The sequence below is a fragment of the Gouania willdenowi genome, unplaced genomic scaffold (assembly GCF_900634775.1).
Source record: "Gouania willdenowi unplaced genomic scaffold, fGouWil2.1 scaffold_3_arrow_ctg1, whole genome shotgun sequence".
Lineage (NCBI taxonomy): Eukaryota > Metazoa > Chordata > Actinopteri > Blenniiformes > Gobiesocidae > Gouania > Gouania willdenowi.
In genome coordinates, this window is record NW_021145162.1 from 570,832 (window position 1) to 594,081 (window position 23,250).

General features: G+C 40.0%; 1 protein-coding gene and 1 long non-coding RNA gene across 2 annotated transcripts in view; one reads left to right on the plus strand and one right to left on the minus strand.

Annotated features, from left to right (window-relative positions):
* Positions 1-23,250, minus strand: part of LOC114460090 (thrombospondin type-1 domain-containing protein 7A-like) — a 289,728-nt gene that overhangs the window by 228,157 nt on the left and 38,321 nt on the right.
* On the plus strand, positions 294-849 carry LOC114460100 (uncharacterized). Its single transcript, XR_003673545.1, has 3 exons — positions 294-354; positions 450-605; positions 826-849. It is a non-coding gene; the product is annotated as an uncharacterized LOC114460100 (long non-coding RNA).

Sequence of the window (23,250 nt, forward strand, 5' to 3'; positions counted from 1 at the left end):
AAATATAAAATGGCTGGCTATAGATCTAAATTGAGAGGGCTTGGATGCCCTGAGCTTGATGTGAACTCTCTTAAAAAGAAGCAAGCACATGAGAAAGCACCTGCAAAGAATATCAAAAAGCCAAAAAGAGCAGAGGTGAACTATTTACCTCCTCACCCACAAGGAGAAACGGAAGGAACTTTGGAACATGTAAGATTAGAACTCCTTGATGAAGTAAAGAAGAGGAACAACAGCCTGGTCATCAGTGAGAAAATGGCAAAGACATTCTCCATTCGCAGGCAGGAAGTTGCCAATGAAGCACCACCAATCAGTGACTTAACAGACCGATGGCCTGCTCTTTTCGATACAACGCAGGTTAATATTGTTTCAGAAAATTGTTTGCGGTATGTGCAATGTCAGTCAATTTTCTACATTAACAAATCACACCTTTTTATTTGTGTTTTATACAGATAAATGAAGAATTCAGAAGGATCACCACTGTTGGTCTTGAGACAACATTTATGGCAAAACTGGACCAGTATACCCCAAAAATAATGGCCTTGGTGTCCTCAAGAGGAGGAGCTGCAAAAAGGAAGATTCAGCACATAAAGAACATGCTGCTGGAGGTATAAATACATGTAACAGTTCATTTAAAATATAAAAAAGTTAGTTAAATAAATCATAAAGGAATACATAATAGATTTGTATTTAAAATTGTCATTATTCAACACTTCCAAAACGAAAGAATATACAATAATGAATAAATGTTATATTTTTTGATTTGCACATTTCTTTTTAAAGATTTGTTTTTTAAATTCCATTTTCTTGTATTATTTACAGGAACAGTCTGTAGAAAGGAGGAGAGAAGCTGCAATCCGTAGCCTAATGGTGTCCCTGAGAGAACAGGAGGAGGATCTCTTCAAAGAACAGTTGGTAGGTAAATCCAACAGTTCTACTGATAACTTCAGGATTTAACCTGGGCTGTGTTTAGGGATGGTAGACAGTGCAACTGAATAATAACAACTATAATCAGGACAATTTGTGATATATTCAGTAAGTTTTGTTTTTGTCTGAAAGCAAAAGTAAGTTTGAACTGGGCTTTGTGGGCAGTGTTTGTGTTTAAAGTATGCCATTAATATTGTTTGTTTTGCTACTAAATGGCATTCCCTAAACCCAGGTTTAATCCTGAAGTTATCTCTTAAGTTCAGATACACTGCATTTTTGTTGTTTTTATATATGAAAAAAAACACTGACATTGATTCTGACCTACTTATACCAGGATGGTGATGAAGTGATGAATATTGGGTTAGGGTTAGGGTATCTGAACCAGCCAACGCAACGGTGGTGATTGAGGGAGCAGAAGTCCTGGATGGCCTGACTGTCCCGAGAGCATGTGCCTTGCTCATGGGACTAATATATGCATTCAACCTGAGCTACCCAAAAGAACTAAAGAGCACTTTTGAGGCATTTCAAAAGATCTTCGTTGAGCTGGATGCTCTGTGAGCTAGTCCCAAGGTAATGTCTGTAAAAAGTAAACTGCTGTTCTAAAATGTAAGCTGCGTTCTAATTCCACAAATGTTGCACTGTTATATTTGTGTTGGTTTTTGGTGCAACATACAGCACCTGTATTGTTCCCAGTTAGTTATTGATTAGATACACCCAGCTAAAATAAATGCAGTTACATACAACAGTCACTTCATTTAATTATACATTTGAAAAGTAGATTGTAATTTTTTGTACTTTTGAGGTTTTATCAATATTTAGACTTTAACAGAAATACATAGAAAAAACTAAACAACATATACTGTAGCTATAATGCATTATAGTTTTAAAACAAGCACAAACCAAAATCTAGGCAGCATAAAAAATGATAAAGCTGAATCAACAACACTTAAAAAAAACAAAAAAAAAAACTGCATCAATTTTAGCTAGGTATATTTGCATTTGCATATGTTGATTTACACATTTTTTGAACTATTAATGTGTTCGATATATATAGAAACTGTGTTGTACTATTATTCAGGAAGGACGCGTATAGCCATTTGATGTATTTTTTTTCCAAACACCAGCAACATTGTTTTATGCATTCCTTTTATCATGACAGTGTTGTGTTTCCTTATTTTTGTTATTTAACATGCAGAGAGTGACACATTGAATTTAGTTTAGGGGATCAATCTTCCAAAATTCAAATATTAATTTGAATTTAAGTTTTTTTGTGTGTGTGTGTGTTTAACAGCAAACTCCTGCAAATATTTGACCTTTGTGTCTTCATTTGGAGCTCCTCCATGTTTATTTGATAGTTGGCATTTATATACAATAAACCCGTTTGACCATTAAACTGACTGAACTGTATTAATGTTAATAAAATGAATGTTATTGATAAGAAATTGAGGAAACAATTTGAAATATTTGTGATGAGAAATGCAAAACAAATGAGCTGGAATAGCTTAAATTAAGTAAAATGATACCTTAATTTAACATGAACCATTTTATTAAAATTAAGTTGGTTCAGCTTAATTAACTGAGTTTCTAACATTAAAAGTCTTGTTGGATTTACTGAAAAATTTTAGTTGAAATTTATTAAAAAGATTGATGCAAATTGTTACCTTAATTTAATTAAGTGGAGCCTTTGTATTTTTTTTAGAGTGTAGATAGAAAACATATGATTATGCTCCATATTCATATAGGGTCCTATTCTCTAGTCCAGGCTCTTGACACGCCCACCGCACGTAAACAAACCAAAACAGCGTAGTCAGTGAATGAAGGCGTTCTGAAGCAAAGGAGGCGGGGCCATGATGTCATTATGTTTGTGCTGTATAGAAATCATTGAACATGGAGTTTTCCCAACACTTGTAAATGTCATTAAAATATGTGAAAATGATAAAGTTCACTTTTATTTTGAAATGCCTTCATTGATAAACAATACAACAGGATGATTTGATCAGATTATTGATCAGATTATTGATGAGATTATTGATCAGATATTGATCAGATTATTGATCAGATTATTGATGAGATTATTGATCAGATTATTGATCAGATTATTGATCAGATTATTGATCAGATTATTGATCAGATTATTGATGAAATTACTGCAGTGTGAGAATTGGACACATTTTTCTGTCTGAGCCACACTTAAAATCTGAGATTAACAACAGATTAATGCTTATTTGTGTGGAAAACCTGGTTTTATGAACTACTTACATTCCTGCGTTCAGAAATGATCAACAATCATCATCATCATCAATGTTTCACTTGTTTTTTTTTTACTCTTGTAGTGGATCAAACTGTTTTACATCATTTATTAGCTTTTACATTTATAAAAACACTGAAAGATTGTGGACACATTCTATATTTACATTCAGATGACTTATAAATCCTGGAGGATTCACCACAGAACAGTACACTTGTTTTCTGGGTGAAAATAGTTTGTTAATATTCACCCCAAACATGTGATTGAGGTATTTGTGTGTCTTATCAGTGGCTGATTTTAAATAAAAACTGAGCAGATTCATCTTTATTTTGTTTCAAAACTTGACTTCTTTGTTTTTCGTCTGTTTTCCACGATTACAGATAATTAGTGGCCCTAGTTTTATTAAACATGGTCTAGAAAGTATAAAAAGTAATGAAGCAAAAATGGGCTCAAATTGTTCAGTAAATATTATTATTTTCTTCAACGCATCTTACAACCCACGTAGTGTCTTGTGACCCCAAATGGGGTCCTGACCCCAAGGTTGAGAACCCGTGCTGTATACCATGGGTGAAGTCTGGTCCTTGAGAGCTTCTGTCCTGTGTGTTTTCACGTCTATAATGTTTATTGCTGACATTCCAACAGGGAAATCTTTGTTTTCATTGAGGAAAAGGAGAAGTTTGTGTGTAAAGGAGAACAGAGTGTGTTAGCAGGTGTTAGCTTCCCTGTGTTTTCTCTTTAATCCCTCCTGACAGTATAATATCCTGCTATAAGCATAAAGCCTTTTGTGTTGTCGGGGATTAAACCAGGAGGATTTCCCAGATCTCATATGTTTCACTGGAGGAAACAATGGCTGATGCTACAGGTGCTCGTGCACGTACGCACGCACGTAGCCTGTGTCTATGTGAGCTGCTGCAGCCCCAGGAGACGCTTTTCACTTTAGCTTTATTAAGATGAATCGTCCAATCACGTGGTGAGATATCTCACCCTCAGGACGGCCAGAGTAGTGTATAGATTACCACCTCCCACAATGCACCAGGGTTTACGGCGTGTACTCCACCAGCACAACCATGCAGAGGAAGGAGCTCTGGAGACATGCAAGCCTGGCATTACACTATCTACTGTATATGTATAATGTAATTATGATATATCTCACAATCCTTTCACTAGTGCCGCACATGAAAACATTAAAGCTTCACAAATGTTGGTTCTAACAACCTGTGGTCATGTGGGATGTATACATCATCAACCCTAATGTCTATATTTATATATAACACACTTATTATAACAATAATTAATAATAATACACTTTTATTATAACAATAATTATAATAATACACTTTTATTATAACAATAATTATAATAATACACTTTTATTATAACAATAATTATAATAATACACTTTTATTATAACAATAATTATAATAATACACTTTTATTATAACAATAATTATAATAATACACTTTTATTATAACAATAATTAAAATAATATACTTTTATTATAACAATAACTATAATAATACACTTTTATTATAACAATAGTTTTAATAAAATACTTTTATTATAATTATAATAATATACTTTTATTATAACAATGATTATTATAATATACTTTTATTATAACAATAATTATAATAATACACTTTTATTATAACAATAATTTAAAAATATACTTTTATTATAACAAAAGTTATAATAATATACTTTTATTATAACAATAATTATAATAATATACTTTTATTATAACAATAATTATAATAATATACTTTTATTATAACAATAATTATAATAATATACTTTTATTATAACAATAATTAAAAAAATATACTTTTATTATAACAATAGTTATAATAATATACTTTTATTATAACAATAATTAAAAAATATACTTTTATTATAACAATAGTTATAATAATATACTTTTATTATAACAATAATTATAATAATATACTTTTATTATAACAATAATTATAATAATATACTTTTATTATAACAATAATTATAATAATATACTTTTATTATAACAATGATTATAATAATATACTTTTATTATAACAATAATTATAATAATATACTTTTATTATAACAATAATTATAATAATACACTTTTATTATAACAATAATTAAAAAATATACTTTTATTATAACAATAATTATAATAATATACTTTTATTATAACAATGATTATAATATAATACTTTTATTATAACAATAATTATAATAATAGTAATAAATGTTTTTAATGGTTGAAACTAACTGAATCCAGGCTGGTTGTTGCTAATTCAAGCTAATGAGCAGAATGTGTGTCGATGCAGTTTAGAAACAATAGTGCTACTAGCTTAACAATCATTTATAAAACTATGCACATTCATCTCAAATTCACCTTCAGACACAAGAAATATTTATTTAATGTCTAGAATAGATCTGTTCCTATCGGTAAAATGAGGACATTTAGAAGCTAGACATTGATGTTGAACTGGAAACATGAAAAACGTCTCCTCCACATTTATCAGGACTAGAGTTTAGATTCTGGGCCCCAGCCCGACCCTGACCACGACCCTGACCACGACCCTGACCACGACCCTGACCACGACCCTGACCACGACCCTGACCACGACCCTGACCCTGACCCTGACCACGACCCTGACCACGACCCTGACCACGACCCTGACCACGACCCTGACCCTGACCCTGACCACGACCCTGACCACGACCCTGACCACGACCCAAGTTCAGGCTGGGCTCAAACCTCATTTTTAACTTTTAGTTTTTTAATCTGTATTACATTATATTATTTAATAATAAACACAAAAACACTTGTATATTGTTGTGATATTATTTCTAAAGTGTTTCTGTTCGTAGTGTGACAGGATATTAACTGTGTTGTGTTGTGTTCAGTTGTTCACATTCACTGGTGATTATTTACTGATTTTACTCATTCCTCATTTGCTGCTGGAGCTCAGAGAACAAATATGATTGGTTCTTCAGTCAGGTCTGTGTTTCACACATAGACCACCTGGTCTGGTCTACATACTGTAACGGTTCTATGTTCTGGTTATGTTCCATAGTGTGTATTCAGTGGTTAACTGATGCTGACATTTCCCATGTTCATGAAGGCATCATGGCTACTGCAGCTTTCTCTGCCAATGTGTGTCTTTGTTTACATGTGTTCTGAGTGTTGATTGGCTGAGAGGCTGGGAAAGGGCGGGCGTAAGCGGGAAAAGACTAGTGAATAATTGTGTTCCCACGGTAGTGTGTGTATGATGGTGTGAGACGCTTCTTTGTGTGTTTGTTAAGGTTAGCTTAACACATACCCACCAGTAGTCATTATTGTTTGGTTAGCTTAGCACGTAGCCATCAGTTCCTAATGTCTTGGTTAGCTTAGCCCAGGGCTGCCAAGTTTCATAAAATAACAGAGTGACACTTTAATGATCTGATGTGTTCTAATAACGTAAAAAAGTGTCATTTTTTAACATGACTTTGTTTTAACATTGATTTCTACCTTCAGAATGATGTCATCACCTCCATACCAGCAGCTCTCCCTGCACTGTGTCCTCCTAATGATAGTTTTAATCAACCACAAATTACCAATGAAAACTAACAAGAATTTAGACAAAATCCATTTATTAGTCAATATTTCATATGAACAACTGTCCATCATTGATCTGGGGACATGTCTCATGTTGTAGGTGTTTATCACAGATGTTGATGATGACAGAGGCTCCCACTTAAAACACTGTGGCCCAAGGCAGTGCTACCTTTACCTCAGCTCTCCTTGTCTGCAACAGAAAGGACGTCATTAAAAAGATCATCATGTAAAAAACATTCAAACATCAAGTCATTTTTCATTGAATCAATGTCTATAGAAATACACTATTACATACAATAATAATCATAAGAACAGTTCAAATGAACAATAGATTAGACATTTGTTTCATTTACTATGTATTTATGATGATATAACCTACAAGTGTAATTCAGCTACTAGCAGTGTTTATAACACTGCTAGTAGCTGAATAAGAGTTTTAATTATCTTAAGTTAATGTCTAGCATAGACATACACATGTAGGAGTGGGTGATATGGGGAAAATCATATCACGATTTATTTCATTCAAATCATTTAGACTATTTTAAAGTTATTTGCCAATAAAACAAAACAATTCACCTACTTTAAATCATCATCCTAAATGGAAAAAAAGGAATAAAAGATGATTTAATATGGTTCTAAGTATTGTTCTTATAGTCACACAGTTTTTACTTTTGACTAAAGTAGTGTAGCATTAGCATTAGCATCACTTGCTACATAGCAAGGCATCATATCAGTCTAGTGATTTCTATTAGTTATTGAGGTAACGTACACTCATATTAATAAAATACTACTTTAAACAGTGTTTGAACACCTTATTTCACACAGTTTAGACAACAATAGCAGAACATACCTCTGCCCTGTTTAAACTTAGCAGAGAAAAAAACCTGTCATATGTCTGTGTTTGGACCACAGACATATGACACAGACACGGCAGCGCAAGGGTTAAAAAGTGAACTACAGATTTAGTGAATCCTCCTCATTGGTTGAAATGGCATGGGAGGGAAAGACTCAGAGACCCCAGGCTCTGTCACACACACACACACACACACACACACACACACACACACACACACACACACAGCAATATAAACAGTGAACATAATTAGGTAGATACATACCATCTCAGACGGCGTCTGTCCTTTAGAAACACTTTCTTTCTGAAAACATGTCGACGAATCGCTGCGTGTTGTGTGAGGTGTCGTTAGACCCGCCTTACGTTGCTTCTGATTGGTTTATTATTGTGTGGTGCCTGCTGTGGTTGGTTAGATTTAGGCACAAAGAGACATGGATTGGTTATCTCAGTCAATCACAGATACTCGAGCTACGGCAAGTCATGAGGACCAAAAATAAATAGAGTATTGAATGGGAAAATATCAGCGTGAGAAATGTCGTGTGGCGTGTGGTGTGAGAATGGGTTAAATTGTGTGACGGTTACACTCAAAGGGTGAGGTTTGGCAGCTCTGTATTAGCACATAGCCACCATTCACCAATGTTTGGGTTAGCTTAAAGCTACTTGCAATTAACGCCAACAATAGAAACAGGAAACTGCCAAATTCCGCAATAATAAAACACCGGAAATTGGGGGTATTTCAGACAGTTAATAACTCTAAACTAATTTGGGACTCAATATCAAAACCAAAAGGAATTTTATGTGGACATTTAAATATACAAAATATCAAGTGGAAAAAGTGATGGAATCCACCACCGACTTCCTTTTTTTTTTTTTTTTTTTTTTTTTTTTCACTTGTCTGCACATTCTGTCAAAGGTCAACACTACAAGAAGTTCAATCATTATGAGACAGCAATGCATGTTTTGTTATTGCAATAAAATAAATTGATTTATTTTATTGCCTAATTGTGACCATCACCAGCCCTCCCTAAGGAAGGGTAAGAAAACTTTTATTATAGGGAGGATATAAAAAGGGAGATTGGTGTTACACCTAAGTGGAGAGGGAGGGGAGGAGAGACTAAAGATAGGAAATATAAAGGGTGGGAAAGAATAGATTGTTTTGCAGTGAGGGTGAGATGTGAAGTTGTAGAATATATTGTGTTTATTATGTTGTGTAATCCAGCCAGTTTAGTGACAAGTGTGAAGCTTAGCTATAATGTTGGTGGCTGTGAACAGGGGGAATGAGTGAGTGGTAGTACCTAAAGCAGGTATTTGGGATTAACGTGTCTAAAGTTAAGCCCAGTATGAGTTTTATCCCACATCCCAAGGCGTGCCAGTGCATTGTATACCAGTGTATGTGCAAAAAACCGTTACCACAAACCCAGGAACTGCCCCGGGCCCGCAGATGCAGCCAGGCCAGCAGAAAGAGTGGGGGCCAGGGAGCCCCAGGTAACCTCCCCATGGCTGAGCAACTGCCCAGACGCCCCCAAAATCTGAGGCCGAGAGGCAGCCACCGCACCCCACACACACATCCGAGGAAGCCCCAAGCAGCCGAGCACCCAGCGCATCCCGCCAAAGACCCCAACCCCCAACCCCAAGGCCCCCCGCCAGCATCCCCCCCCACACACACCCACACTCAAGCACCCAACCCCCAAGGGGAGGGCCCACAGAGTCCCCCGCCAGAGACCCCAGCAGATGAGTCAATGCCCACGCCCAGCAGACGGCCAGAGCCCGTTCGGCTCGGCGGGCCCAGAGCCAGCAGGGACCGGCCCCAAGGCCAGAAGGACCCGGAACGGAAGCAGCACCGAGAGCAGCGCCCCCAGGGACAGCGACCACGCCCACAGTTGCCGAGGGCACCAAGGGGATGCTGCAAGTTGCCCCGCCGGCCTCCAGGCGCACCGACCAAGCACCCCAGAGCGCACCAGATCGCCTTTCCTTGATGCCGCCCGCGCGATGAGCCCTAGACAGAGCACCACCCCGGAGTGCCAAACAACCCCGCCCCAACCCCGACGCAGACGCCAGCACCCCCCAGCGCGCCCACCCCCCACACCGGCGCGGCAGGCCAGCCCGGACCAACACGCCGCGAGGCACGCCCCCAAGGCAACTAGGAGACGAGACAAGCTCCAAGCCCCACCCGTAGAGGAGGGGCACTCCCACACCCCACCAGGCCGGCGGCGCCCGGAGAGACCCCGCAAAGAGAGCCCCCAGCAACACCCCTCCACGCCCCCCAAAAACCCACCGCCCTGCCACGCCCGACAGCACACTCCCGATCCCCACACGGCGGTGCTCCCCATCCAACCTATGTGTATATATGTGTATGTGGTGCAATAGCTCTGGAGGGTGGAAGTGGTTGTCCCACCCTGCGGCGGGTGGTGTGTTGAGGTGTAATTAAAATTGGAGGGATTAGTAGGGCAGCCAGAGGTGGGAGTGCCACCCCTGTGCCACTACTTAGTAGCACAGGCGGTGGCCCCCTCCACCCCCAGCCCCACCATCCAGCCCCCCAAGAGTTGGGTATGTGAGTGTGGTACAACAAGTGGGTGAGCCAGACCAGCTGGGAGTGTGTGAAAGGAAGTGTCATGTCGGAGGCCTGTCCGGTAGGAGCCCGGAGAGGGTAGATGGCGCAGACGGGCACGCGGCAGCAGCAAGCAGCACAACCGGAGACCCCCCACGGCACCCCCCAAACCATGCCGGCCATATGGAGCGTGGCAGGACCCCCCCCCCCCAAGCGGAGCCAGGCACCAGCCACATCCTCCAGCAGTCCAGGAGGCGACCCCCGCCGCCAGCCGGCCCAGAGCAGCCCGCCCCACCAAAGCAGGTGGCGGCCGAGCAGGAGAGAGGCCAGCTCCCACACCAGGGCTTCCTAATCCTTTCTGAGACATGGCTCCATCAAACCTCACCCTCCACAATAATATCTATATCCGGTTATAAAATGTTTAGTAAAGACAGACAGGGTTCAAAGGGAGGGGGGGTCATGATTTATGACAAGAACACTTTTAACTGCAATGAAATTCAGGTCACAGATGAGAATGATTTGTAATTTCTTGGTTTAAATGTAACATTGTCACAGAAAATGTCCTTCATTCTTGTGGTTATTTATAGACCTCCATCAAATGCAATTTTTTATGAAAAGCTGGACATTTTATTAAAACAACTCAACCCTGAAAAAGAACTTATAATAGAGCGGGACCTACTTTTTTATCAGGAAAAACCTAATAAAGGTGATGGTTCAGGTGATTAAAGACCCTACGATAATTACAAACTCTACAAACACTCAGATTGACTTAGCTTTCACAAACACGCCAGAAAGGATTTTGAAATCATACATTAAGTTTACTGGATTGTCTGATCACAATCTCATAATGGTCACCAATAAATGAAATAAAAAGCATTTCAAACCTTTTCCAGCCACAGAATCATTTATGATACCAAAGCAGGAACAACAAACCTCCATAGATTCAATCCATGATGTAAATTGGGATGAATTACACTAACACTAACCCATAAACTTGGACAAGGATTGTTCTCAATTCTCTAACAAAATACAGAAAATTATTACACAATTTACACGGAATATTAAATTAAGAGTTAAAAAATGTTCTTCCCTGTTTAAATGGATCTATTCTGAAAATGAAGAATTAACGAGATCATTTTTTGAAGTTGTAAAACCAGGATATAACAGCCATCAGTTTATCTCATTAACAAACAGAGTAGAGAAAGAAATAAGAAAATCTAAAGCTGACTTTTTCATTTCTGCTTTAAATAGTGCATGAGGAAATTATACAATAACCTGGAATTATGTTAAAAAACTGACAAAACAAATGCAAATTGAAATAAATGGAAATATTTCAACAGAACCCGAAGTAATCATTGATGTCTTTAAATACTACTTTATTAAATGTGTAAAAGAAATGTCTAAGAACTTTACAGTAAATCAAAAAAAAGAATGTCTGCATCATCATCATCATCATCATCATCATCATCATCATCATCATCATCATCATCATCATCATCATCAATTACGTGCTACGCTAAACAAACATGTGGACTGGTGCCTATGTGCTAAGCTAAACAAACATGTGGACTGGTGGCTACATGCTAAGCTAAACAAACATGTGGACTGGTGGCTATGTGCTAAGCTAAACAAACATGTGGACTGGTGGCTATGTGCTAAGCTGAACAAACATGTGGACTGGTGGCTATGTGCTAAGCTAAACAAACATGTGGACTGGTGACTATGTGCCAAGCTAAACAAACATGTGGACTGGTGGCTACGTGCTAAGCTAAACAAACATGTGAACTGGTGGCTACGTGCTAAGCTAAAAAAAAGGTGGACTGGTGGCTACGTGCTAAGCTAAACAAGCATGTGGACTGGTGGCTATGTGCTAAGCTAAAAAAAAGGTGGACTGGTGGCTACATGCTAAGCTAAACAAGCATGTGGACTGGTGGCTATGTGCTAAGCTAAACAAACATGTGAACTGGTGGCTACGTGCTAAGCTAAAAAAAAGGTGGACTGGTGGCTACATGCTAAGCTAAATAAACATGTGGACTGGTGACTATGTGCTAAGCTAAACAAACATGTAGACTGGTGGCTACATGCTAAGCTAAATAAAGATGTGGACTGGTTGCTACGTGCTAAGCTATACAAACATGTGGACTGGTGGCTACGTGCTAAGCTAAACAAACATGTGGACTGGTTGCTACGTGCTAAGCTAAACAAACATGTGGACCTGTTGCTACGTGCTAAGCAAAACAAACATGTGAACTGGTGGCTACATGCCAAGCTAAACAAACATGTGGACTCGTGGCTACGTGCTAAGCTAAACAAACATGTGGACTGGTTGCTACGTGCTAAGCTAAACAAACATGTGGACTGGTTGCTACGTGCTAAGCTAAACAAACATGTGGACTACTGGCTACATGCTAAGCTATACAAACATGTGGACTGGTGGCTACGTGCTAAGCTAAACAAACATGTGGACTGGTTGCTACGTGCTAAGCTAAACAAACATGTGGACTGGTTGCTACGTGCTAAGCTAAACAAACATGTGGACTGGTGGCTACGTGCCAAGCTAAACAAACATGTGGACTGGTGGCTACGTGCTAAGTTAAACAAACATGTGGACTGGTGGCTATGTGCTAAGCTAAACAAACATGTGGACTGGTGGCTGTGTGCTAAGCTAAACAAGCATGTGGACTGGTGGCTACGTGCTAAGCTAAATAAACATGTGGACTGGTGACTATGTGCTAAGCTAAATAAACATGTGGACTAGTAACTACGTGCTAAGCTAAACAAACATGTGGACTGGTGGCTACGTGCTAAGCTAAACAAACATGTGGACAGGTGGCTGTGTGCTAAGCTAAACAAGCATGTGGACTGGTGGCTACGTGCTAAGCTAAATAAACATGTGGACTAGTGACTACGTGCTAAGCTAAACAAACATGTGGACTGGTTGCTACGTGCTAAGCTAAACAAACATGTGGACTGGTTGCTAGGTGCTAAACTAAACAAACATGTGGACAGGTTGCTACGTGCTAAGCTAAACAAATATGTGGACTGGTTGCTACGTGCTAAGCTAAACAAATATGTGGACTGGTTGCTACGTGCTAAGCTAAACAAACATGTGGACTGGTGGCTATATGCTAAGCTATACAAACATGTGGACTCGTGGCTACGTGCTAAGCTAAACAAACATGTGGACTGGTTGCTACATGCTAAGCTAAAAAAACATGTGAACTGGTGGCTACGTGCTAAGCTAAAAAAAAAGGTGGACTGGTGGCTACGTGCTAAGCTAAACAAGCATGTGGACTGGTGGCTACATGCTAAGCTAAATAAACATGTGGACTGGTGACTATGTGCTAAGCTAAACAAACATGTAGACTGGTGGCTACATGCTAAGCTAAACAAACATGTGAACTGGTGGATACATGCTAAGCTAAACAAACTTGTAGACTGGTGGCTACATGCTAAGCTAAACAAACATGTGGACTGCTGGCTACGTGCTAAGCTAAACAAACATGTGGACTGGTTGCTACGTACTAAGCTAAACAAACATATGGACTGGTTGCTACGTGCTAAGCTAAACAAACATGTGGACTGGTTGCTACGTGCTAAGCTAAACAAACATGTGGACTGGTTGCTACGTGCTAAGCTAAACAAAGATGTGGACTGGTGGATACATGCTAAGCTAAACAAACATGTGGACTGGTGGCTACGTGCTAAGCTAAACAAACATGTGGACTGGTGGCTAAATGCTAATCTCAACAAACATGTGGACTGGTGGCTAAATGCTAATCTCAACAAACATGTGGACTGGTGGCTATGTGCTAAGCTAAACAAACATGTGGACTGGTGGCTATGTGCTAAGCTAAACAAAGATGTGGACTGGTGGATACATGCTAAGCTAAACAAACGTGTGGACTGGTGGCTATGTGCTAAGCTAAACAAATGTGTAGACTGGTGGCTATGTGCTAAGCTAAACAAACATGTGGACTGGTTGCTACGTGCTAAGCTAAACAAACATGTGGACTGGTTGCTACGTGCTAAGCTAAACAAACATGTGGACTGGTTGCTACGCACTAAGCTAAACAAACATGTGGACTGGTTGCTACGTGCTAAGCTAAACAAACATGTGGACTAGTGGCTACGTGCTAAGCTAAACAAACATGTGGACTGTTTGCTACGTGCTAAGCTAAACAAACATGTGGACTGGTGGCTACGTGCTAAACTAAACAAACATGTGGACTGTTTGCTACGTGCTAAGTTAAACAAACATGTGGACTGGTGGCTACGTGCTAAACTAAACAAACATGTGGACTGGTTGCTACGTGCTAAGCTAAACAAACATGTGGACTGGTTGCTACGTGCTAAGCTAAACAAACATGTGGACTGGTGGCTATATGCTAAGCTATACAAACATGTGGACTCGTGGCTACGTGCTAAGCTAAACAAACATGTGGACTGGTTGCTACGTGCTAAGCTAAACAAACATGTGGACTGGTTGCTACGTGATAAGCTAAACAAACATGTGGACTGGTGGCTACATGCTAAGCTATACAAACATGTGGACTGGTGGCTGTGTGCTAAGCTAAACAAGCATGTGGACTGGTGGCTACGTGCTAAGCTAAATAAACATGTGGACTGGTGAATATGTGCTAAGCTAAACAAACATGTGGACTGGTGGCTACGTGCTAAGCTAAACAAACATGTGGACTGGTGGCTACGTGCTAAGCTAAACAAACATGTGGACTGGTTGCTACGTGCAAAGCTAAACAAAAATGTGGACTGGTTGCTACGTGCTAAGCTAAACAAACATGTGGACTGGTGGCTACGTGCTAAGCTAAACAAACATGTGGACTGGTGGCTACGTGCTAAACTAAACAAACATGTGGACTGGATGCTACTTACTAAGCTAAACAAACATATGGACTGGTGGCTACGTGCTAAGCTAAACAAACATGTGGACTGGTTGCTACGTGCTAAGCTAAACAAACATGTGGACTGGTTGCTAGGTGCTAAACTAAACAAACATGTGGACAGGTTGCTACGTGCTAAGCTAAACAAATATGTGGACTGGTTGCTACGTGCTAAGCTAAACAAACATGTGGACTGGTGGCTATATGCTAAGCGATACAAACATGTGGACTCGTGGCTACGTGCTAAGCTAAACAAACATGTGGACTGGTTGCTACGTGCTAAGCTAAACAAACATGTGAACTGGTGGCTACGTGCTAAGCTAAAAAAAAAGGTGGACTGATGGCTACGTGCTAAGCTAAACAAGCATGTGGACTGGTGGCTACATGCTAAGCTAAATAAACATGTGGACTGGTGACTATGTGCTAAGCTAAACAAACATGTAGACTGGTGGCTACATGCTAAGCTAAACAAACATGTGAACTGGTGGATACATGCTAAACTAAACAAACTTGTGAACTGGTGGATACATGCTAAGCTAAACAAACTTGTAGACTGGTGGCTACATGCTAAGCTAAACAAACATGTGGACTGCTGGCTACGTGCTAAGCTAAACAAACATATGGACTGGTTGCTACGTGCTAAGCTAAACAAACATGTGGACTGGTTGCTACGTGCTAAGCTAAACAAACATGTGGACTGGTTGCTACGTGCTAAGCTAAACAAAGATGTGGACTGGTGGATACATGCTAAGCTAAACAAACGTGTGGACTGGTGGCTACGTGCTAAGCTAAACAAACATGTGGACTGGTGGCTAAAAGCTAATCTCAACAAACATGTGGACTGGTGGCTATGTGCTAAGCTAAACAAACGTGTGGACTGGTGGCTATGTGCTAAGCTAAACAAATGTGGAGACTGGTGGCTATGTGCTAAGCTAAACAAACATGTGGACTGGTTGCTACGTGCTAAGCTAAACAAACATGTGGACTGGTTGCTACGTGCTAAGCTAAACAAACATGTGGACTGGTTGCTACACACTAAGCTAAACAAACATGTGGACTGGTGGCTACGTGCTAAGCTAAACAAATGTGTAGACTGGTGGCTATGTGCTAAGCTAAACAAACATGTGGACTGGTTGCTACGTGCTAAGCTAAACAAACATGTGGACTAGTGGCTACGTGCTAAGCTAAACAAACATGTGGACTGTTTGCTACGTGCTAAGCTAAACAAACATGTGGACTGGTGGCTACGTGCTAAACTAAACAAACATGTGGACTGTTTGCTACGTGCTAAGCTAAACAAACATGTGGACTGGTGGCTACGTGCTAAACTAAACAAACATGTGGACTGGTTGCTACGTGCTAAGCTAAACAAACATGTGGACTGGTTGCTACGTGCTAAGCTAAACAAACATGTGGACTGGTGGCTATATGCTAAGCTATACAAACATGTGGACTCGTGGCTACGTGCTAAGCTAAACAAACATGTGGACTGGTTGCTACGTGCTAAGCTAAACAAACATGTGGACTGGTTGCTACGTGATAAGCTAAACAAACATGTGGACTGGTGGCTACATGCTAAGCTATACAAACATGTGGACTGGTGGCTGTGTGCTAAGCTAAACAAGCATGTGGACTGGTGGCTACGTGCTAAGCTAAATAAACATGTGGACTGGTGACTATGTGCTAAGCTAAACAAACATGTGGACTGGTGGCTACGTGCTAAGCTAAACAAACATGTGGACTGGTGGCTACGTGCTAAGCTAAACAAACATGTGGACTGGTTGCTACGTGCAAAGCTAAACAAAAATGTGGACTGGTTGCTACGTGCTAAGCTAAACAAACATGTGGACTGGTGGCTACGTGCTAAGCTAAACAAACATGTGGACTGGTTGCTACGTGCTAAGCTAAACAAACATGTGGACTGGTGGCTATATGCTAAGCGATACAAACATGTGGACTCGTGGCTACGTGCTAAGCTAAACAAACATGTGGACTGGTTGCTACGTGCTAAGCTAAACAAACATGTGAACTGGTGGCTACGTGCTAAGCTAAAAAAAAAGGTGGACTGGTGGCTACGTGCTAAGCTAAACAAGCATGTGGACTGGTGGCTACATGCTAAGCTAAATAAACATGTGGACTGGTGACTATGTGCTAAGCTAAACAAACATGTAGACTGGTGGCTACATGCTAAGCTAAACAAACATGTGAACTGGTGGATACATGCTAAACTAAACAAACTTGTGAACTGGTGGATTTATGCTAAGCTAAACAAACTTGTAGACTGGTGGCTACATGCTAAGCTAAACAAACATGTGGACTGCTGGCTACGTGCTAAGCTAAACAAACATATGGACTGGTTGCTACGTGCTAAGCTAAACAAACATGTGGACTGGTTGCTACGTGCTAAGCTAAACAAACATGTGGACTGGTTGCTACGTGCTAAGCTAAACAAAGATGTGGACTGGTGGATACATGCTAAGCTAAACAAACGTGTGGACTGGTGGCTACGTGCTAAGCTAAACAAACATGTGGACTGGTGGCTAAAAGCTAATCTCAACAAACATGTGGACTGGTGGCTATGTGCTAAGCTAAACAAACGTGTGGACTGGTGGCTATGTGCTAAGCTAAACAAATGTGGAGACTGGTGGCTATGTGCTAAGCTAAACAAACATGTGGACTGGTTGCTACGTGCTAAGCTAAACAAACATGTGGACTGGTTGCTACGTGCTAAGCTAAACAAACATGTGGACTGGTTGCTACGCACTAAGCTAAACAAACATGTGGACTGGTGGCTACGTGCTAAGCTAAACAAATGTGTAGACTGGTGGCTATGTGCTAAGCTAAACAAACATGTGGAGTGGTTGCTACGTGCTAAGCTAAACAAACATGTGGACTGGTTGCTACGTGCTAAGCTAAACAAACATGTGGACTGGTTGCTACGCACTAAGCTAAACAAACATGTGGACTGGTGGCTACGTGCTAAGCTAAACAAACATGTGGACTAGTGGCTACGTGCTAAGCTAAACAAACATGTGGACTGTTTGCTACGTGCTAAGCTAAACAAACATGTGGACTGGTGGCTACGTGCTAAACTAAACAAACATGTGGACTGGTTGCTACGTGCTAAGCTAAACAAACATGTGGACTGGTTGCTACGTGCTAAGCTAAACAAACATGTGGACTGGTGGCTATATGCTAAGCTATACAAACATGTGGACTCGTGGCTACGTGCTAAGCTAAACAAACATGTGGACTGGTTGCTACGTGCTAAGCTAAACAAACATGTGGACTGGTTGCTACGTGATAAGCTAAACAAACATGTGGACTGGTGGCTACATGCTAAGCTATACAAACATGTGGACTGGTGGCTGTGTGCTAAGCTAAACAAGCATGTGGACTGGTGGTGGTTACGTGCTAAGCTAAATAAACATGTGGACTGGTGACTATGTGCTAAGCTAAACAAACATGTGGACTGGTGGCTACGTGCTAAGCTAAACAAACATGTGGACTGGTGGCTATGTGCTAAGCTAAACAAACATGTGGACTGGTTGCTACTTGCAAAGCTAAACAAAAATGTGGACTGGTTGCTACGTGCTAAGCTAAACAAACATGTGGACTGGTGGCTACGTGCTAAGCTAAACAAACATGTGGACTGGTGGCTACGTGCTAAACTAAACAAACATGTGGACTGGATGCTACTTACTAAGCTAAACAAACATATGGACTGGTGGCTACGTGCTAAGCTAAACAAACATGTGAACTGATGGCTACGTGCTAAGCTAAAAAAAACATCTGGACTGGTGGCTACGTGCTAAGCTAAACAAACATGTGGACTGGTGGCTACGTGCTAAGCTAAATAAACATGTGGACTGGTGGCTATGTGCTAAGCTAAACAAACGTGGACTGGTTGCAACGTGCTAAGCTAAACAAACATGTTGACTGGTGGCTACATGCTAAGCTAAACAAACGTGTGGACTGGTGGCTACGTGCTAAGCTAAACAAACATGTGGACTGGTGGTTACATGCTAAGCTAAACAAACATGTGGACTGGTGGCTACGTGCTAAGCTAAACAAACATGTGGACTGGTGGCTACATGCTAAGCTAAACAAACGTGTGGACTGGTGGCTATGTGCTAAGCTAAACAAACGTGTGGACTGGTGGCTATGTGCTAAGCTATACAATTATGTGGACTGGTGGCTACATGCTAAGCTAAACAAATGTGTGTACTGGTGGCTATGTGCTAAGCTAAACAAACATGTGGACTGGTTGCTACGTGCTAAGCTAAACAAACATGTGGACTGGTTGCTACGTGCTAAGCTAAACAAACATGTGGACTGGTGGCTACATGCTAAGCTATACAAACATGTGGACTGGTGGCTACGTGCTAAGCTAAACAAACATGTGGACTGGTTGCTACGTGCTAAGCTAAACAAACATGTGGACTGGTTGCTACGTGCTAAGCTAAATAAACATGTGGACTGGTGGCTACGTGCCAAGCTAAACAAACATGTGGACTGGTGGCTACGTGCTAAGTTAAACAAACATGTGGACTGGTGGCTGTGTGCTAAGCTAAACAAGCATGTGGACTGGTGGCTACGTGCTAAGCTAAATAAACATGTGGACTGGTGACTATGTGCTAAGCTAAACAAACATGTGGACTGGTGGCTACGTGCTAAGCTAAACAAACATGTGGACTGGTGGCTACGTGCTAAGCTAAACAAACATGTGGACTGGTTGCTACGTGCAAAGCTAAACAAACATGTGGACTGGTTGCTACGTGCTCAGCTAAACAAACATGTGGACTGGTGGCTACGTGCTAAGCTAAACAAACGTGTGGACTGGTGGCTACGTGCTAAACTAAACAATTATGTGGACTGGTGGCTACATGCTAAGCTAAACAAATGTGTGGACTGGTGGCTATGTGCTAAGCTAAACAAACATGTGGACTCGTGGCTACCTGCTAAGCTAAACAAACATGTGGACTGGTGGCTACGTGCTTAGCTAAACAAACGTGTAGACTGGTGGCTATGTGCTAAGCTATACAAACATGTGGACTGGTGGCTACCTACTAAGCTAAACAAATATGTCGACTGGTGGCTACATGCTTAGCTAAACAAACGTGTAGACTGGTGGCTATGTGCTAAGCTAAACAAACATGTGGACTCGTGGCTACCTGCTAAGCTAAACAAACATGTGGACTCGTGGCTACGTGCTTTGCTAAACAAACGTGTAGACTGGTGGCTGTGTGCTAAGCTAAACAAACATGTGGACTGGTGGCTACATGCTAAGCTAAACAAACTGCTCTCGTTCCTTCCCAGTCGCAGAGGAAGAATTATTGAAATTATTTACTGTAATTTGTGAACACAAACATTTCTCCTGATGTTTTAATCCTGGTCGTTCTGTTCTGTGAGTGTTTTTTAATCCTTCCAATCACTGTTATTTTTAGGTGAGAAGTTGAGGTGGTGAGTCAAAGCTGTAGACACACACAGTGTTGTGTTTTGTTTTTGTTTTATAGAAGATGAGCAACAAGAGAGAAATGTGGTGATGTGATTTCCATTTGTTCAAATAACAACTCGTCAGCGCAGGACGGTTGAATGGTTGGATGAATGAATTGTTGAACGGTTGGATGTTTGGATGTAGCGTTGAATGGTTGGATGTTGGATGTTGAATGGTTGGATGTTGGATGGTTGGAGGGTTGGATGCAGCGTTGAATGGTTGGATGTAGAATGGTTGGATGCAGCTCACAGACTCACTGCTGATTGTCAAAGTGCTGAGATGAGGATGAGTTTACTGTAACGGAAACAGATTAACCTCAGTCTGACCCCAAAATACTACCCACAGCTCTATGTGTGTGTGTGTGTGTGTGTGTGTGTGTGTGTGTGTGTGTGTGTGTGTGTGTGTCAGCTGTAGAGAGAAATAAAAAACACTAAAAACAAAGGAGAAAAACTGTGTTTGATGGACACACACACACACACACAGTATAATTACTCCTATCTGAAGCTAAAACTAGTGATCAAACATCTGGATGATGATGTGACACTAGGAATCCTCATTCCTCACAGACAGAATGCTATGCTAGGCTAAGCTAGGCTAAGCTAAACTCCCTGTGGGACACAGAGCTAGAAGTATTTGGACACCCTGAGACGTGGAACACAAACACATTATTATCACTAATATATGAAATAAAGGGTCGTAAACCAGTTGTGTCCCTAAATCCTTTAGTGACCCAGTTTTCTCAGATTGCAGCAATGACTAGTGCACATGCAGAACTGGTGGAGACCGCCCTATTTAAATGAGCGTTTTGCTCGTTTAATGTGGAGACGTGAGCGCACAGAAGCACACAATGACATTTAAGGAAGTTAAATTGGAAACAGATGAACTTCTCTCTCTGCTGCACAAACATTTAATAATGTAGAAAACTAAAAAAAAAACAAATGTAAATGTAAATAAATAAAAGCTAATTATATTTTTCCTCTTCATTTCATGTGGGTTCTCATCAGGTCCTGTAACTTTGCTCTGATCAGTCCATGAAAAATAGTCAGATTATAACAGAAACCTATTGATCTACTATTGATCTAAGTTATTACAGCTACACAGTCTGTATTATTTGAAGATGATCTACTGATCATCATCCAGTAGGTCTGAGCTCCTGAGTAGTGCTGAGTCACCACACTCATATACCATCACTGCATAAATTAAGCTTCTGATCAGCTGATTCTGACCTGATGCTCCTCCCATCAACGCCACCGTGGGCGTGCAGCTTTACTCACACTTTATTTTCTCATTCAGTAGATGTTGATATTGACTATTGTTTTATTTGAATTATTTTCTTACACTAGAAAGCTTCACTGGAGCTGTTTTCCATCTCTGCTGTGTTTTCTGTCCACATTTACTGCAGCTGATCTCTGCGTGTGTGTGTGTGTGTGTGCGCACCTGCTTGTCAGTTGTACTATTTTGTGGTAAAACAATCACCGCAAACAGTTCCAGATTTGATTAATTGGATTGCACCCACTGCTTTTATTTATTTGCATTTCCTCCTCCCATTTATTTCCGCCCCTTAAAAGCTCCGCCTACTTTACATTTTCATCAGAGGGAAATGCGCTAAATGGAACGAAGGTGCATTTTTATGCCCTGAAGACGCACAGTCCTGGTTCCCTGGTGTTTGTTTCCCTTATAGCACATGAAGTGACGTTTGCACACGTATTAAAACCCCTAAACCTTTAGTGAATCTGCCCCTGAGAAAGGTAGAATAAATAGATTCAGTGATAAATTATATAATATATTTCACTGTGCGATTATTGTATTGATTGTTTTCATGAAAAAAAACATTTCATTGTGCACTTTATTGTATATATTCAGCTAAGCTGGCAGCAGCAAAAGAGCAGAACGAGGCTCACAGAGGAATTTATTTACTATTTACATTTTTCTTCTGAGAAATGATACGATTCTTCATCATCAAACTATCATTTACCATCTGACTCTGAGGTAATCATCTACTGCTTTTTTATTTGCTAAAGCTAACTAGCTTACTTCACCAGTCACACTGTTATCAGTCCTGATAAAATACATCAAAGAACAAAACAACAAAGAAAGAACACGATGAGCTTCCATCAAGAAATCAAAATCAAAATCACCAAAATGAAGAGGTCAACTCACCCCCACATCTCAGGACTGGTTCTCATTGGGTGAGAAATGAAATAATATAAATGGATTTGTTTACTTTAACTCTTTATTATTTTATTTTTGTCTCTTTAATTTCCTGCAGGAATATCAGCTCTATTTTAATCCACCAGATATAGATGTTTTCACTGGATAATAATAAATACAAAAGCGCTATATAAAATTAATTTATTTTCTAATTTATTATTATTATTATTATTATTATTATTATTATTATTATTATTATTATTATTATTATTATTATTATTATTATTATTATTACAACATATGACACATTTTGGCTACAAACATTTGATATTATTTACAGTTCTCCTTTTGAACTTGAACAACTTGATCCAAAACTAATTCATACATAAAACAAATAATAATCCTGTTAAAAAGAAAATATAAACCAAAAGTACAGCTGCACTAATTGTTATTATTTAAACGGTAAAGCTTTAGTTTAGCCTTTGTTTACGGTTCCAGGTAATATTGCAATACTGAAGCCTTTTATTATTAGGGTCCGATG